Here is a 6,973-nt window from a genome sequence, read left to right as displayed (position 1 = left end):
GCTCCAACAGAACAGAGTGAGTGGCAGGGCCAGGTTTTTTGGAGGAGGAAGCAGAATCTGGTCTTGGCTGGGTGGGTTTGCAGTAACAGCCGGGCAGAGCGGTCATCAAACACCCCCCCCCCCATATAGGAGGCAAGACCAGGTCCGCTGTGGCGTGGCTATAGAAAAACTCTAGCCAGCATTGCAAGCCTATTGGAGTATGTGGTCCGGGAGCCAATCAGGAGCGGCAGTGGTATTTAGAAATATAGAGTAGATGCTCTGTCAGGGGAACCCGCTCTACCAGGGGTTAACCTGCTCATTGCAAAGGGGAAATGGCAGCCTCCTCTTCTACACTAAGCAGAGCGGTCGTCAACCTCCTCCCCCCTGTAGAGCAGGTCCGCCACGTTGCGGCTATTTCAAAACTCGCGCCAGATCGCAACCCTATTTTACGGTATTCAATATAAAAACACTTCTACTCGCATATAAAGCTATTAACCTTAATGCACCAGCATATATCTCTTTACTTATCACAAAATATCTCCCATCTCGACCACTCCGCACAAGATCTGCGTCTCTCCTCTGCACGGATCACCAGCTCCCATTCACTAATACAGGACTTTCATTGGGCTGCTCCCACCCTATGGAATGCCCTTCCATGCACAATAAGACTCTCCACTAGCCTCCAAACTTTCAAGCGTTCCCTGAAAACTCAGCTCTTCAGGCAAGCCTATAATATTTAAGTTCCACACGCATAACCCTGAGGCACTTATGTATTATATAGCTTCCCTTCTGGACCTACAAGCTATGCTATTGCTGGTACCTGTCCTTGTATTTCCCTCCTATAGCCCTATAGATTGTAAGCTTGCAGCAGGGCCGTCTTACCTCCAAGTCTGTCTATTGTTACCCAGTTTGTTTGATCTCAGTTTACAATTGTAATGTGCAACGGAATCTGCTGCACTATATAAGAAACTGTAAATAAATAAACAACATCGAATGTACTTACAATTGTGAATAATTCATTATTGGATGCACTAACACTGGAACATTGTTATCAATTCATATTGTATGCTTTTATGGACTTTCACATATAAATAAAACACTTTGTTGTTTTTAAGTTGTATGGTTTAATTAAATAATTATTATATTATCAATATTGTATTGAAATATAGTAATGGTCTTGGGTGGCATTATCTAATTTTCCCTGCGCACTCGGATACCATACTTCTATAACTTGAGTCAACAATCACATTCATTTTCCCTTGTTTAGAACCTGATATAATAGTCTGTAATTTTCCTTAAATTGTCAGCAGAAAGTGTATACTGCCATCCAGTACTTCCTTGGATAGTATGCACTTTTGTTATACAGATTATGTGAATTAAAGGAACAAAACACTTATCCCTTAAAAGCTAGGACAACATATTTGGTTTAGTTCCATGATGTGTACCAGCACATCTCGTTCCTCCTCATTGCATTAAATAATATACCCAATGTACCAGTTCACCGTACACTGCTGCTATATGTGTTCCAGGTTGCAGATCACTTTTCTCCACATTTTTTGTGACTGTGGTCATAGTGACACTCTGATTCCTGCTGTCTTCATGTCATCTGATGACAATCAATATATCTATAGCTCATCATTACTTATAGGCTGAAATCTGGGATGAGTACATGTTCCTTCCACAGACGTTGATGTTACTAGATGGCTATGCAACTTGGTTCTACAGTCTTGTATGTCATTTTGCGACACGTAGGAAAACTTTATAACATGAACATTTTTATTTGCCGGCTATACAAAGGTGTCAAGATGTGATGGATTTCAACTGCTTGCAGACTGGTGTGGGTGGCTAGACATTTATCTGCCCCTCCAGTGACTTTAAGTGGACTCTTACCATGAGCTGTGGCAGAAAAAATCCATTCTGGTTGAATGTTAGAGCCCCCCTTCGCTACATGGTCATGTGTATCACTTATAATGCACAGGCTCACACAGTTTAAAGTGTCACAATCATCTTGCCTAAAATACACAGCAAATGGGTGGAATGTTGCTTGTGAAGTGTCCCAGCAGAGTCATTGAATTGCAACCTGACACACGAATGAATAATTTTCTGCAAAATCTAGAAATGCAATAGCTTCTGTTTCTGGTCGAATGGCTTCCTTCCTTCAACTGGCGTATGTATTCAGCATGCAACTATGCGGTACTCAGATGGGCTGTTGCATCATCAAAAGAACTACAAATAACTTCAGGGAATTGTTCCACAGTATTTGTGATTGTAACCAATGTACTTTGCTCAGTATGAACCCACTGCTTATAAGCTTTTGTGTCCTCATCATCCATGTCTTTATCATGAAAAAGTTTTTAAACTATTTTCCAAAGTGCTTCCAGACCTGGGCATTTGTCACATTGATGAAGCATAGAGGTTTTTGAGACTGAAAAACTTTTACTCTATACCTACTGTACCATCTATAGTGGTAGAGCAGCAACAAATAATTTAACGTTTTATGAGTCGATCCTATTAGGTCCAATGGGTGCGAGGTGCCATTCAAATTGCTTGCACCCCTACGGAGGTGCGATCGTGTTTACGCAAATTCAGCCCACAATAAAGTGCGCCCAGTGCCGTGATGATTCGCACTCCTTAATCATCCGTACCAAATAGGATCGACCCCTAGGTGTGTTTCTCAAAAGGCACACAAAATGCATACCTTATGGCAGTGGTTCCCAAACTTTTTAAAATCACAGCACCCAATTTTTTTCATGGCACCCCTAGTCCAAAAGTTTTTTATTCCGTAAATTGATTTGTATGTCATACATGGGTTTATTTATGGGTGAGGGACAGGATTAGCTTTTGTTTGTCCACATATTTTATTATTGGTAGCCCACCAGCAATGTTTTTACCTTTTACAATGACCATAATTAATTTCAATTGCCTCTAGACCACTAATCCAAGGCACCCCTGCTAGTGTCCCGAGGCACCCCAGGGAGCCTAGGCACAGAGTTTGGGAACCACTGCCTTATGGTGAGAATCGGCGCTTACCTCAGTAAACTCAAAATACCATTATATTTGACTTAATTATAACATTTTTATACCAAACTACGTATAATTATCTAAAAAAGAACAAATTACGCGTTTATAAAGAATATATATGCAAATCTCTTATACGTATAAGGTTCAAGCAGAGTAAAAGAGAAATGCCAATTCCCAAAGTAACAACACAAAGAAAAAATATATATAATCACGCTCTAGAAACAATGTATATAAATGATAAAAAATGTTATTACACTGATATAATTCACTGGCCAGTGATATATATAAACATTAAAAATCTAATATATACATAATGCTGATTAATTGACTAATATGGTACGGCTGCCGGTGGATTATTGACCATACACCCTCCGTGGGGAGACAGTTTTAACCAATTGTTTTTTAGACACTGTCCACAGTCGATCGTGATTATTTAAGAACACTTGATGTATGGCAAAGTTCTTTTTGTCCACGGTCTGGCCAGACAAAAAAATTATAATTGCAATTTAAAAGATATAAAAAATAAAAATCAATGTCCAAATGCCTGCTGGCTGCTGATCATCCAGCCACTGTTAAAACGGATTCAGTATTAAAACCCGGCGTTCAGAATCCCGACCACCGAAATCCCGACAAGGGGGGGGGGGGGGGGGGCACACTAATTTATTCTCTCTCGGGGGTGTTGTGGACACCCACGGAGGAAGAAAGTGTCAGGATTTTGGCTGTCGGGATTCCAGCGTCGGGATTCTGAACGCCGGGATCCCGACTGCCGGGATTTACACTGCATCCCGGTAAAACAATGCTGAGAGTGCCAGTACTTGCTTTTCAGGCAGGCATATAGGGGATCCCGTTTTTTTTGGAGCTCCAGAAAGGATAAAGTAGGTGGCATTCAGTTATATAACGCGTTTCTCCACCTCCTTTAGGGTATCAGCGGCTTCATAAGATCATTTTAGATCATTCATTTTATATCAGTGTAATCATTTTTTTTTATCATTTATATACATTGTTTCTAGCGCGTGATTATATTTTTTTTAAAATGCATACCTCTTGCAGCAGCACTAGCACACCACGTAGGTCGTAAGGAACAAAACTTAGGGGGTTATTCAGACCTGATCACATAGGTGTGATTTAGCCGATCGTCTGAACATGCATATGGATCATAGCACGCATGCGCAAGGCCATCCAGTGATAAAATACAGTGTTTTTTCTAATCACGAATCGTTAGCAAGTTGATGAACAGGAAGCCAGCATTTGTGGGCGTCAGGAAAAATGTAGGTGTGCCCAGGTGTGTTCAGCGAAGTCGTGTGACATCAGCTCCAGCCCCAATTAGCCTGTTTCAATCGCACTGACCGAGTAAGTCCTGGGTTACGCACACACTGGGAAAATCAATTAATTGTGAGCGAGTTGCGAATGGATTTGCTGCTATTCGCCAATCTGCAATATTTTTGCAGGCCTTATACAGCTTTGCACAGGGTGGGATTTCACTCTGGCAGGGCGGCTATCTGATCACAGGGCTCTGCAGATTACCAGAGAAGCGATCAGGTCTAAGCACCCCTCTAGAATGTCTGGAAAATGGTCTTTAAAAGCAAAATAAAGCTGTCAAACAAGGGAAAAATTATGTTACGGTTGACTCAACTTAAGTTATGGACACAAGTTATGTTAAAGTTTTAAAAATGTCATGGTTTCTTGTGTTACTTATGTATGCAGTACAATAGTAATCAAATGTCAACTGTAATTTGGTTTGGGATTTTGGATTTGGGAAAAAAAAGTTACCTATGAGTCAAAATGTCATGGTAATTCCTAAATAAACAATGAATTTTCTTTTTTATATATCTCCAAAAAAAAGGTACCCCTGATGAAGTCTGTATAAAAACGAAACGAGTTGGGTATATTTCTGGAACTGCTAATGGAGAATTTTTCACTCATATATCCAAAAAGGGAAATCAACTTTAGGATTTCTTATGGACTAAACTTTTCTATATGTGGAACTCAAAGTTTTTTTTATGAATTGACATTGTGTATAACATTGTTATACAATTTTTTATATATCCATTGTAAAGCTATTGTGAAGGTATTTGGGTACATTTAATGATACTGGCTTAAGAAACTAACAATTGGTCTTTGAGGAGCACCTTCCAAATAACCGTAGTGTTCATTCTAGCACCCGATATCTGTGAAAATCCATGCTGTTCCTGTTCACTGTCTGCTGTGGTGTTTCTAGCACAGGTCTGGTTTACATATCAGTGCTGATATACAGACCACACTGTGCTAGAAGCACTACAGCAGACAATGACACCCCAGGCAGGGAACAGGAACTGCATGGGTTTTCAAAGATAGCGGGTGCTAGAATGAACACTAAACCACATTACTATAGCCACATCTACGCTGCTTCTGTCCTACTAAGAAATCAATTTGAGAATATATAACAAACTGGTGATGTCCGGCACATCAACTTACATATGATGCTTGCTGGGTGCCCTCTTGACAACATTTTAATATAAGGTTTCGATGCCTATAGTCACATCGTCATCATCATGATGATAACGATGCCACTATAGGCATTGAAACGTTATATTAAAATTGAGTGGATTACTATTGGAGTGCCGCTTATCTATTGAAATATATATATATATATATATATATATATATATATATATATATATATATATATATATATATATATATATATATATATATATATATATATATATATATATATATATATATATATATATAGGAAAACTTTGGGAAGTCCGCACACCTTGCAGAGCTTATGTTGGGTGCCAGGTCCACATAGAAATATAAAGAAACTTGATATCCTAAGATATACAGAGGACAGCACTCCTTGGGTTTTAAAGTCCAATCAGGCACAATTTATTGCTGGTCAATAAAGTTTTTGAGCGTCAGACTTATATGCAAAAAAATTCTTAATATAGATAGTGAGGGTCACACATATAATCACCCATCCTTGTGGTTTTAAGCAGTTGGCAGTCGACGGTACCGTTTCGGCTAGACAGCCTTTAGGTCAGTCTGTGAGAAAGGCTGTCTAGCCGAAACGGTACCGTCGACTGCCAACTGCTTAAAACCACAAGGATGGGTGATTATATGTGTGACCCTCACTATCTATATTAAGAATTTTTTTGCATATAAGTCTGACGCTCAAAAACTTTATTGACCAGCAATAAATTGTGCCTGATTGGACTTTAAAACCCAAGGAGTGCTGTCCTCTGTATATCTTAGGATATCAAGTTTCTTTATATATATATATATATATATATATATATATATATATATATATATATATATATATAACCCAATTGTGGTGCGGCGCCTATAGCTTATAAATAATGTCCATATATATGGTGATCAGTGGCGGATTCAGGGGGGGGGGAACCCGGGCACGTGCCCCCCCTGTCATTTATTTTTTAGCTGAGGACCAGGGCTTTCCAACGAGCCCAGCCCCGTGTCTCTAGCCCCCCGGGAACCGGAGATATCGCCTGGCAAACCTGTAACGTTTTTTCCCCATAGGATAATATAGGACCCGTCAATTCCGGCCCCCATCGCTGGGCCTTCAATATGATATCAGGCTGGTCCAAATCGGTCAATCGGTTCCAGAGATATTGCGTGTAAACCGATTTTTTTATTTTTGAAATGTAATTTCATAGCTGTTCATGTTCTTTGAGGGCAGATTACTCTGGAACCAAACGTTCCAGATTCACTGGACCAAAATCATTCAAAGCCTGATCAAAAGTTCTTCAATATAATACTTGTCTCATGTAAATGGGTCAGTTGGTTCCGAAGATATAGCCAGTTAAATGAGATAACTGGTTAAAGGGGGGAGGGGTGGTTTTCTCTCCCCCTCACACCAGAAAATGCATGGACTAGGCTGGTGTAAAAGGAGCCAACCTGGGAATGCATTTTCTGGTGTGAAAGGGGTATTATTTCAAATAGCCGGGACCTGCAGTGCTCTGAATAC

General features: G+C 39.9%; 1 protein-coding gene across 3 annotated transcripts in view; it reads right to left on the bottom strand.

Moving 5' to 3' along the window:
- LGALS8 (galectin 8) overlaps positions 1 to 6,973 on the bottom strand; it is a 42,166-nt gene that overhangs the window by 30,953 nt on the left and 4,240 nt on the right. The window contains exon 1 of one of the 3 annotated variants that reach the window (XM_083176089.1): positions 862 to 2,453. The exons of the other annotated variants lie outside the window; for them this stretch is intronic. The gene's annotated coding sequence lies outside the window, so the exon portion shown is untranslated. Of the gene's footprint in view, positions 1 to 861; positions 2,454 to 6,973 lie in introns of those variants that run through there. 3 annotated transcript variants of the gene reach the window in all.

The sequence above is a fragment of the Crinia signifera genome, chromosome 3 (genome assembly GCF_055691185.1).
Source record: "Crinia signifera chromosome 3, ASM5569118v1, whole genome shotgun sequence".
Classification (NCBI taxonomy): Eukaryota; Metazoa; Chordata; class Amphibia; order Anura; family Myobatrachidae; genus Crinia; species Crinia signifera.
Note: the sequence above shows the minus strand (reverse complement) of the source record. Positions and strands in the feature narration are given on the sequence as shown.